Below are 12,305 nucleotides of genomic sequence, written 5' to 3' on the forward strand. Positions count from 1 at the left end.
CTTTATGTAATATATTAACCTATTCCTGTTAGAGACACAAGGAGAGAAGGAATTTATAAAATTTGAGAAATTGTCTAAATTAAATTGTTATTCGAAATGCTACCTTTCCAATATAAACTCTGATGGCTAATCAAAAGTTAAAACTCATCTGCAATACAGAGGCTGTCCTGCAGCCAAAAGTTTATTTACAGTCTTTTTCTCCTGTGTCATACGTTGAAGGAAGTCCAAACTAACAAGGTTTTACAAAGAAGTTAGGTAAGGATTAAAAATCCATGTAATGAGCAGACCTAGCCTCTGCAAGGTTACCTGAGGGTTTTTTTTCTTTTATTATTAGGATCCAAACTCCATATGTGGTTCTGTGTAGACTGGCGTTTCCACTGATTTCAAGAGAAGTCTGTAGTCTATCCAGGTATTGTGGTCTACCTGAGTGATGGGACTTAGGCTACTGTTGCCTGGGATTTACTCAACAGGATTTTACATAACTTCGCCTAGCAGACAGCTATAAGATGCTGCTACGCCCAGCTGTTTATTACACCAGAGATGACCACAGCAGAGCCAGAAGAATGGTCACCCTACAGCTGCTTTCACACAAAGACCAGTAATTTAGTTCAGTGGACTTTGCAGGAAAGCAGCTGAGTGAGGCACATGCACATTAAATCCTGCTAACTCTTTGTGATAACAGTAATATCTGTAGAAGGTTGAAACAGACAGCTGGGGAGGTAACTTATTAGTCTCAGCTAGATTAGTCAGGGCTTACCTGTCATCATGCTTGAGTGAGAGGCTGGAATGGCAACTAAAAGAAAGAAAGTTTGACACAGAAATTCCCATTGTGGTCTGCTCCGTTTCTCATTGACCCTCTGTGATACATCATTTTGCAACAAATTCTGACATGTGATGAAGAATCTGAGTTTTCAAGCCCATCCAGGGACCATTCCCCATTCTCCACCTTCAGGGAAAATTAATTTGTTTGCTTATAAAATATTTATTTTCAAGTGTTATTCACAGTTTCAAATCCAAAACATTCAAACCCTATTCTCTTTGGAGGGAAAGGAAAAGGGATCCAATTTTTCACATCCAGATACAACCCTGTGTTTTTTTCTCTCTTGGATCAAGTTTCAGAAAGAGCTTTTCTTCCAGTTCCTTAGAATTTTTTTTTTTTTCAGTGAGATTATGGCCAAAAAGGCAGAAACTTTTCAAAAAAACCTGGAGATCATATAACTCAAATTTGCTTTTAGCTCATTTCTATATTGCCTGCCAGGTTTCATCTGCTTGATTCAGAAAAAGCTACACAATTTCTGTAAGATCCCACAAATAGCAAGGGGAATGTGGACTCTTTTTCTGACATGAAAAAGGCCAAAGAAAATAAGGGGAAAAGGGGCTGTAAATAAGGATTTTCAGAATTGTACCCAAACTCTAGACAATGCAAGGACAGTATCTAAATAATTAAATTAATTTTCCAATGCATCTATTTCTATTTTACTACTACTGCTGTTCCTAGTGAGGATTTGAGGTCATCTCAAGCAGACTGGTCAGTCCATAGCCTCAGATCAGAAACAACTTCATCAAATTCCAAATCCACCCTTGGGTATTGCAGATCATATGGGAAACAAGATAATTGAACGTTCTGAGAACCCTAGAAGCTGATTCAAGCAAGTGCCCTAGATAAGACTGATAGGTGAAACGAGGAGAGAGTTTTAGCCTTAACTCTGAATATCCTGGCATTCACCATTCATACAGGCAATACTTTACTAGGCAACTGCAGTCTTGGGAATGCAGGGGGCAGTCTCAACAAATATTATGGGTCCTGTGATTTTAAGAAGTCTCCACCGGCTTCAATGAATCAAGGTCTGCCACTTTATAAGCATCCTCAGTAGCACTGCAGGATTGTTCTCCCTCTGTAAATACCAGCAATTATAAGACAGCAAAAAATTCAGTATTTTACTCTAGTTGTCACTTCTGTTTCACATGTGCACATCCTTCTATTACTAATTGCAGGTATACCATTATATGGCACACAGTTACATTCCTAAAACACAAAAATATGAGTGTGATGTCTGCACCCAACAATGAAGAGTCCCTGGAGCTGACTTTCTCTCTTGTCAAGTTCAATTTCAAACAGCTCCCAGAAATTCTTGAGACAATGATACATTCTCCCACTCTGGGTCTTCTTATAAGACATTGGAAAGCACAGCTGCATGAGAGAAAAGCATTGACAACTGTCTTGTTAAAGGACAAAACCAGAGCAAACCACGCTGGCACTGAAAGCCCCTCCCTGTCAATAAAGAGGATTTACAGCAAAAACATTTAATTTTGTTTTGTTTTTAATCTGTTGCTATCAAGTCCTAGCTGTCTTCAGGAAAAGAAAGAATTTAACAGTTTTGTGTTGACTCTCACATTTCCCATTACTGACTCTTTTCATCTCTGTCCTGGAGCAAAAATAAATTTCCCTTTTTAAGCTTTTGATGATAAAAATCTCATCTGTAGCCTCATAAATGATCCTTTATTATCTATATTAATAATGAATAAATGTCTGTTGAATACCCCTGATCCTTTGCATTAATAGTGCCAGATGTATTATAGATAACCTTTTGATTTAACAGCACAAACTGTGAAACAATATTAAACCAGTAAAGGACTGATCTTACTGGAGTCACTAAGGTCAAAATTATAAACATTTCTTTCATTTCTATTTGTAAATTGTCCTATTATGCAGCATCAGTCCCCATCATTTATTTTTGAGAGAGGTACCAGACTAGCTGCAGTCCTAGAAATAGAGCTCATAAATAATATCTCAAATAATTTTTTTAAACATTTCCGGCTCTTCCACTTCTCCTTCTTAATGCCTCCTGATGATCTTAATTAATAGAGCATTACTACATGAGCAGGTCCACTTCCGCTTACTGTACTATCATTTAAAAATATGTTGCTCGCCTCTTTTCCCATTAGTCCTGTCAGAATCAGGCACAAACTTCATTCAATCATCTTCCAAGATGACACTGAGAGAACTGTAGTTATTCCTGAACAAAGGGATGAAGCTCCCTTTAGATTAGCACAACTGCATCGCATAAGTTTGACTGCTTTCCTCTTACATACCTGTTGTCTCTTCCTTTAAGATCATTTTGAAATGGATTGTTGCTTTACGCTGATGGCCATAACACCTGAAAATCCATTTGCCTGTAAATCAAGATGACACCCTTCATAAATGTTCCCTTCTGCCTGCTGTCCTGTGACTTCTATTCCAACTTTCAATGCCTCTAACAAAAATGAAGTGCCTTTTTCAATATTAGGCAACAAAATACAGTGTGTCTTTTTTCAGGGAAAAAAGATTCCCACTGAAGTCAAGTGGGAAGTATCCTAGTTCTGTGCTTTTCTTAAGTGTAGCTTCTGAAATGAATTGCTTAACGCTGCTGAGGCTAAAGCACAGAAGTTCTGCACACCCATTTATCTGTAACAATAACTGTAGCTACACTGTTAACAGGCCAATTCCAAAAAGACTAAAAAGCTCGGATTGCCCATGCGGCACTCTATTTCTAGGATGGACATCCTAACAAAGTCACCTGACAAAAGTTAGCATAACTGAAAAGGTAGATGAGATATAAGGTGTCAGATGGAACTAGGCAGCCTTAGTGCTGCCCAGTTTTTATTCCTAGCTACATGCTACCAAGTTTGCCTAACAACTGTCTTTAGGCATACTCTTGTATCTAAATAGCTAGGACACAGTTTATGCCCAAATACCTGAGGCTTTTTTTAGAAGCAGTAAAATAACATTCTTCAGTAATAAATTGACTGCAAGTAGGGTTCAATATCTACTAGTTCAATATCTAAAGAGAACTAGTAGTTCAGTGACTCCGTAGGTTCTGTTCAGGACCCTACAGTGGCTGGGTTTTGCTGCTAATTTAACTACCAGGAAAATAATTCAAGACTTGGACATATAAAATGTAACATTAGGATTTGGAGTCAATATTAAAGTGAATTGCAACCGTTCTCTTGGAATTTAAGAGAGAAAGCTCCATTGTCGGTTTTGATATAGCAAAAATGTATCAGGTATCAACAACATCAGAGGAAAAAATTCATTTCACAATTATTGAATTGTACCACTCGGCAATTTTGGACAACCCACTACCAAAACTCCATTCAAGGATGTATTTTGCAATTACATATATTGTAACAAACACTTTGTGCAAGGATTATTCTCAGATTTTATCACTGGTGGAATTACCCAAGCACAACGAAGCACATGGGTTCTCAAACATTTCTACAGACATGTTGCATGTAAGAAAGTAGCAGCCTTCAGGCATCTTAGCGATCTGGAGGTGGAAAATATCCTTTTGCTGTCATCTTATAGCTGAATTTGGATTTGCATGTCAGTTCAAACTATGCTGGAAACTGTGAGTGAAAACCTGATACCACTGAAGTCAACAGCAGTTTTGCTGCGGTTTCACACAGGTCAGCTGACAGCTTACCAGATTCAGCTATTCGAAAGAAAGTCAAAGGTGGCTTCTGACAAATAACAAAAAAAGAAGAAACAATTTAAATAGAACTAAATTGCTGAGGCAATAATAGCAAAAGCTGACATTAAAATTTATGGTGTTTGTTATTGACTCAAAGGCAAAAATAAGTACCTCTCGTCACCCAGCATTGTAACTTTATCATACATCAACTAATTCCGTTTGATTCATGACTTAGATTCACAACAGTTACGGCTGTTAGGCAAGATCGACTTTAAAGGCCTAATCCAACAAACACCTGCATACTTAATCATTTCAGTTACAAGCACAAGTGTTTTCTGTCTGGCAGACTCGTTTTCAATACTACATGCATACAGCTGTCAGGAAAGGCATGTAAAACATATTTGGCCAATTTCCTAGCTAACCTGGTCTGGAAAGTGGCATGGCAATATTCCGACTCTACATATCATCTCCTGACATCACTGGGTGAATTCTCTTTTAGTTGTATCGGTGAAAATCCAAAGAGCAACAGAATTAAATGAACACATTTACAAATGCCGAAATGAATCTGTGTATAAAATCTTGGCACGGTGGGTCCAATAGCAGTTTTGTTGCTGACTTGGAGCAGATGGAGTTTCATTCAATAATTCCAGCTATTATTATTTGTTATACATAAGGTATGCATCTCAGTAGTATCTGGCTTAATCTTCCCTGTAATCTCAAACCAGAGAAATGGAGATTTTCCAGTCTACACAGGTAATTAAAGAAGAGTTCAAACTATATCTTATTTACTTAGGCTAAGCTCTGACAGAAGGATTTGTACTAAAATGCATATTTTTGCTACGTTCTTTCTTAACTGCATGACAAACCACTGTATAGTTCATCATTTGCTTTCTTGTTGAATGATAGTGCCTCAAATTAAACATGATTGTTCCCTGTGAAACTAAACTACAGCTTCTTAAAGGCAGTAATGGCATTTCCTCTTTGTGTTGCTTTTCTCTCCATTTCCTGTTGATGAAAGCCACTGTCTGGATTGCCAGATTTTAGTATTTCAGCTGGACTGATAGCATCAAAGATATTTCTTGCTTTGATCCTTTCCTTTGTCACTGCCTCACATGACTGTTCTACGTGATAAATACTCCCATGTCTAGTCACAGCATCTCTGACTTTATTCTATTTCTCTAAATTAACACGTATTTCTATTTAATGGCCCAGGCACCTAGGTGCTTAAAATACCTTCAGATCTGTTACCTTTTTCCTTCCAACTTGCTACATTTACACAGTTACAAACGTTAGCAAATGTTGGTCTCAGTCTATCACTTTTTTTGTTATTCTTCCTCATATTGAATAGCACCAGCTCTTCAAGGACTCTTGCTGAAGTCATCTAGTGACTTTCTCCAGATTTATTTCATAACAAACTCATGAGCCACTGCAGAATTGTTACTGACAGCTAACAGAATCCTCATCGTATCCTCAGACTCTATAAAAGAAAAGAAGAAATGTTGTAGTCTAAACCCATATCTCTTTCTTTCTTTCTTGTTCACGTACAACCGTGTATTCTGTTTTCAGTTAGAAGGAGAAATACAAATATGTTGTGAAAAAGGTGTTTCTGCTTCCAGAACCCAGACTACCTGGGATATGTTAACCAGCCATTATTTTCTGCAGAGATACTGCCACAGTGTGAGCACTGTAATAAAATAATAAAAATTAAATAGCAGCTGTTGAGAGAGGTAGAGTTCTAGCTCAGATGTTCTGAATGTTGGACAAACTTTAATTCTTAGTGTGAAACCCAATAAAATAGTCTTGCATGAGGGATATACAAGAGAGATTAAGCATGAAACTCCAATATAACCACTACTAAAATTCATAGGCTTGCACCTGATTTATGAGAACAACAATAATTTCCTTCATGCAAAGATTTAAGCAACTAGATGCAGAATTCCCTGACTTATTTGCTATCCCTAAACTTCTTCCCACATTGCAACACTGCAAATGAAGTTACAGTAAACTGGATTTAATCCATTCTTCCTCTACCTTGTTGCATTGTTCCCTACCCATATGAACACAACTCTATCGGTATTTAGCATCTTTTGCATCTTTGAACAGGTGAAGGTAAGATTTGCTTCTGAACACAGAAAAATCCACCTGTAAAATCTACATATGTTAGCCATCAGCATTTAATAGATTTTTTACTATCGTAAAACATTTTTTGAGTTCCATTTAAATTAAATTGCTTGAGCCTGTCCTAAGTGGCAGTTTATATTAGAATGAAATTCCATAACTGACAATAAATAAATCAGAAAAGCAGGATTTTACTGTTCCTGACGTGTAACGCTGCCACACAAAAAATAACACATAATGCTTTTAACAGAGTAAGTAGAAGCAAGAGGACATTCTCTTCCAACCCTGGGACAATTTAAGACAGCACACCTTTAATGATGACTGATAATAAAATGTTCTAGGTCCTTTTTCTGCTTGTTTTGGGGGAACCTAATCCTTTTCCTGTAGTGAACAAGCACATTTTCTGTCCGTACTCCTACAAACACAATGGGTTTCTTTTTCAGCCTCCTTCACAGACCTCACCCTTTCTGGTTCTTCTGTCAGCCTGGAATATTATTTTAACCATCTTCAAAGAGGTCATCATGGCAGGAGTCAGGGGCAAAATGTGGGGGAGGGAGGAGAAGCAGTGAAATAAGTAAGTGTAATAATTATTCTTCGATGAAGAAAAAGGTAGAAGAAAAAATACCCAGGTTCATCAGTAATGCAGGCCCTGCCATCCCCAGATGTTACAGAAGCATTAGAATTGCTCCCTGCAAGAAAAATTGGATTAGTCACAATCTTGTCAACTAATGGGCATACTCTGTGATCTTTAGAGCTTCATTTACTGGGTTAATAGTGCTTTGCCTGAGTTCCTTTGCAATAGGGAAAAAAAAAAAACTGTAAGAAGAAATATTCTGGGTGCAGTCCACAGCCACTGACACGAGTAATATCATATTCATCACAGACAGACCTCGTATCTCATTACTACTGAAGAGTTTGCCCCCAAGGCATTTGAGCTCAGTCAGGCCAGGCCCCTCATGTGGAACCGTTCAGGTATATTGTGAAATGATTTAATGCGATAATAATGTCCACTTTGTGAGATAGATTATGTTTTTTATAGTGGCTGATGGTTAATGAATGATACATTAGCAAACATCACTAAAACATTATTGAGAAAATGCAGATAAGAGATAGTAACTCCCTCATTCCCTGCCCCCACTCTCTCGCAGTTGCATAAAAATGGAAAGCAGAACTTAGAGAAAACAGAAAACTTGACATTTTTGTGATGGTACCAGCTTGCATACTCTCTCTCTTGCTTGCTTGTTCTCTAGAGAAGGGGGAAAAGAGATTTTTAAAAATGTTGTAAACACAAACTGAAATATCTCTTCTTAAATCAAATGAGAATCAATGGAAGTGCAAACCTGAACAAATACATTATATGTTGACCCAGTTTATTAGATGAAGCCGTTTACCCTGATTTGATTTATCTGGCAATACACTGCTCAGCTGTGAAATGAGATAAGAAGAGCCTATTCACCTTATTTACAATATTATAGTGACTCCCGCTAGCACCACTATGGTTAAGGATCTGTCAGCAATTCCATTACAAACACCATTTTTTTTAGAGTCTGTAACATGGCTGTAGATTCATGCTTAGCTTGAACATGGCAATCCAAAACCGATAGATTCAATTAAAATCTCCTATTGAGTTCAATGGATTTTGGATTAATGCAGCACAATCTTAAAAATGTGAAAATCTCTAGGTAATTTTCTACATTTTTAGTCATTATTGCTGTACCTTGGGAAGAAATACAAAGAGGGTCGTATCCCCTGACAGTGCAGCTTTACTGAAGTCAATAGAATCACAATGATTTACACCACCTGAAAAGCTGCCCGTTCTGTCAGGGTTATGCACTTGGCAAAGGTGATTCACACCAAGGAGTTCTTTTTCTTTCTGTATTACTTTGATTTGTTGTGTTATTTGGCTTACATACATTTCTAAAAACTCTTTGTTTCCTTAACGAGGGAGGAGTACATCCCACATGCTTTCAATGGGAGTTAGAATACTTCTGAACCTGCAGTCTAGAATTCATATTGCTGTGTTTTCCCATAAACCTTCTGAAATGGCTCATGACCTGGGGTTTTCTCTACAAAAAGATCCTTTCTGGTCCACGCCTTTGTTCTGTTTTGTTTTGCTTTAAAACTGAAGCCTCCAAAGAAAAGTTCTGTTCCGATTTCCTTCATTTTAATTTGTGAATGTCTTAACAGCTCAAACTGAAAAGAATTTTCCTCTCTACAAAAAGAAGACTAAATGCATCTCCGTAGATTTTCTACAAAGCACAGTCTGTATTCCTACCAGTTGTGCATAGGTGAATGGGTTTGGTTACATTTTTTAAGTTGACAATTGCCTGCATTTTCTCTGCCATATGCATCCACCTAGCTAGATTCTTAGACAGTGTAAATCAGCATAGGTCCATTGACCTTAGCATAGTTAACTGATTTATTGCAGCCAAAGAGCTAGTCAACAACATCCATTGCCCACATTTAACTCATCTCCTAGTGCTGGTACCTGATATGCACACAAATGTTAAGCATGCAGATGTCATATCAATGTCATTTTTATATTTCTGTATTTCTAACACTGAATACATAAATTAACATTTTCAATTCAATCCTTGTTATTTTACGTTCCTCTTTTGTGTTGTGAGATGTATACATTTGTAAGAAATGAGCATAAATGGCAAAGGAGAGGTTTCACTTATGCATATTTTACCTTCCACATACCCTCTTCAGTGGCATTCCTCCAGTGTTTCTGGTTGTGCAGAAAGTGGGAAAATGGTAAATGTGACTGAGAGGAAAAAGAAGTAGAGAAAGCTAGTGAGCTAGTGTCTGCTGTGGTCAAACAGTACACAATGAACGCAATTGTACAGACACAAAATGGATTTTATCCATTTCACAGACAGTAGATAAACACTTACCACCAGCATCGCCCAGTGATACCTAATTAGACAAAGCAAAGGCCTCTGCTGCTCTGGATTTCATTTTGATCTGCACCTGTGTGACTGAAGAGACTGGATCATACCGGTTAGGACACTCTCTCCTTATTTTGTAACACAAAGCAAACTATGTTTTAAAATAGGGGTAGTTCTTTAAAAATAATAATGTTCCTTCTACCTCATGGGTATTGCAGAGAAATTTGAGAGAAAAAAAGCAGAAATTTGAATAAAGGATGAATGTAACAAAGGGACGGTAAGACCTTGAACTGCAGCGTTGCCCATTTAGCCATGAGTCTTCTACTTCACTGCAGACAGAAGCGGTAAAACCTCCAGGGCCCCAGGGCTGCCCGGCAGCCCCCTGAGCGACACCCTCAGGGGACACCGGTGGGAGGTGATGGCGGTGCTGCCAGGCTGCCATCCCTCCCAGACTGGCCGCCTCAAAGCGTTGTCCGGTCATGGCCTCACAGACACACAAGTTTTTCATAAGTTCACATGGAAAAGGATAACAACGGACTCTCGTGGCTGTGCTGGTGTGAGCGGCGAGGTGGCAAGTCAGGGAGGGAAGCAGCTCCCTCCGTCAGAGGGCTGCCGCCTGCCCAGGCCTCTCCGGCTCCCATAACACTTTGTGAGGGGGAAAGCATGGTGGCAGCTGGGAGCAAGAGCCCTCTCCCACCTCCTGAGCCCGCCCAGAGAGCGGCTGCTGCCATGAATCTTGTCAACACCTGCCCTTGCCAGCGGCAGAGACCTGTGGAGGAAGCAGCAGCAGCAAGAAGGGCGGCTCTCTGAGGAGTAAGGAAAGGGCCTGAGCTGGCAGTAGCTGGAGGCTTGGGGCTTAAACCCCACGCCGCATAAATTGTTTCTTAACAAAAAAGGCAAAAAGTATTACGGCAGAAGGATTGCACAGTGCTGTAGGTCTCTGCTTTTGGTACTAGTGCCAGCAGGATCCAGTCTCCATAACAGCCCCCTTAGAAGTGTGGAGGCAGCACATGGTCGGCGCTTGGGGCCAACCATGGCCTGCAGGGTAGTGCTGCGGGGGCTGAGGATGCCTTGGGGAAAATAAACCTGTAAGAAGAAATATTCTGGGTGCAGTCATATCTCCCTGAGCAGCACCCCTGCTCCCTGCAGGTGCCTGAGGGACCTGCTATGCGGAACATGACAGCCCCCTTGGGGACTTGCCTCCATCTTGAGAGTGTCTCTGTGAGCTGCAGTGAGGGGACAGCCCCAGCCCTGGGGGTCAACGGGAAACACAAGGGTTGAGCCTTTTCTCCCCTCCAAGGTATATCTGGATTTAGACTCCCAAGGTGAGATAGTTTAAGGGCATAGTGCAGAGTTTATTTTTTTAAAGTGGGCTCTGGCAGGCAAAAGCTCAGGATCTGCCAGGGCACGGCCCTGCGCTGAGGTGCACCTTGCTGTTCTAGGTGGGACCTGCCTCGGTGGGAGCTGCAGCAGGAATCAGCCCCAATGCTGCCCATGATCTGCAATCAGCCATCAAGCTCCAGTTCTCTTGTGTTGGTAAGATTTTTACTTTGTTTGCTTGCCTAATCGAAGGTTTAGTAGGTTTTCTTCCTTGGTTGTCTTCATTTGTAATGGTCTGAAACTTAGTATGCGGATTATGTATGCTACTTAAATGCATCCCTTCTGCTATGTAGGCTCCAGCACATGTGAACTGTGTGCAATATTGAAAAAAAATTTCAGACTATCATGATTGTATGCTTGGGCAGAAAATAATAATATTTTCTACTTGTGCTTAGCATCTCACTAATCATTGCTGCAGTCATGATGTCTTATTTGTGATAGGTTTTGTATGAAATGTTCAGAAATAACATGTATAGTGCTTTGATATTTTCTGTTCTTTTTTTACACTGCCTACTGTGTTCAGAATCAGAGGGAAACACAATGCTTGTATTTGAAACACTCCCTTGGTCCTACCAGTACACAGCAGCAAAATTGTACTCTGTCTTTGTGAATTGCAGATTAAACCTACAAAGCATACAAAAATTTAAGGGAAATTGACTCATCTATGTTACCTTATTTTGATGGATAGAGACTAACTGGCTGATGAGTTAAGAAAAACAAAATTACTTGCACTACTTGCATTTTATCAGAGGGCTGGAATTCACATAAGCCAGGTTTTTTAAAATTATAAGTTTGTCCATATGTAAAATATGCCATATTAAAACTCATAAATGTGTGGGCTTTTTCACTGTGGCAGGCAGCTCAAACTACCCACTTCAAAGGAAGGCAATGGTGACATGAAGAATATTCAGAATATCTGGAAATTAGATAGAACATATCTGAAATTAGTCTCCTGAAATTATAGGTAGGCAGAAAACATGGGAAATTCTTGATGTATCTTCTCAGTGTATGGCACTACCGGAAATAAGAATGCGTTTTTTCTTTTCTACGGACATCATGGGAAGAGCTTTGAAATGAGAAAAGTGTCTCTGTTAGTGACAGGACGTAGCAGGCAGCTAGTAGAGGCCAGAAACTCATGAACAGAGATGGTCTTTAACAGTCAAGTTAAAAAAAAATGGCATTGTTCCTTGTCAAATATGGGCTCTGATTTTTGTCAACCTGTTCACTGACACTGTGTATCATTAATCATTTGAATCAGGCATTTCCTAATTTTTAGGTAGAGTTGCAGATTTGTCTTAGTTAATGATGTAGGAAACTAGTTTTTTAAGTCTCACAATAATATTTGCCTTGTTCTTCAAGTGAAACTATGTGATAAATGAGTTGCATACCTACACATTGAATTTAAATGCTTTTATAAGCATCCCAGAGCATTTCTGGTGCTTGCTTTTCTGTGGCTGTTATTCTG

Source organism: Harpia harpyja, chromosome 1 (genome assembly GCF_026419915.1).
Source record: "Harpia harpyja isolate bHarHar1 chromosome 1, bHarHar1 primary haplotype, whole genome shotgun sequence".
In the NCBI taxonomy this organism is placed as follows: Eukaryota; Metazoa; Chordata; class Aves; order Accipitriformes; family Accipitridae; genus Harpia; species Harpia harpyja.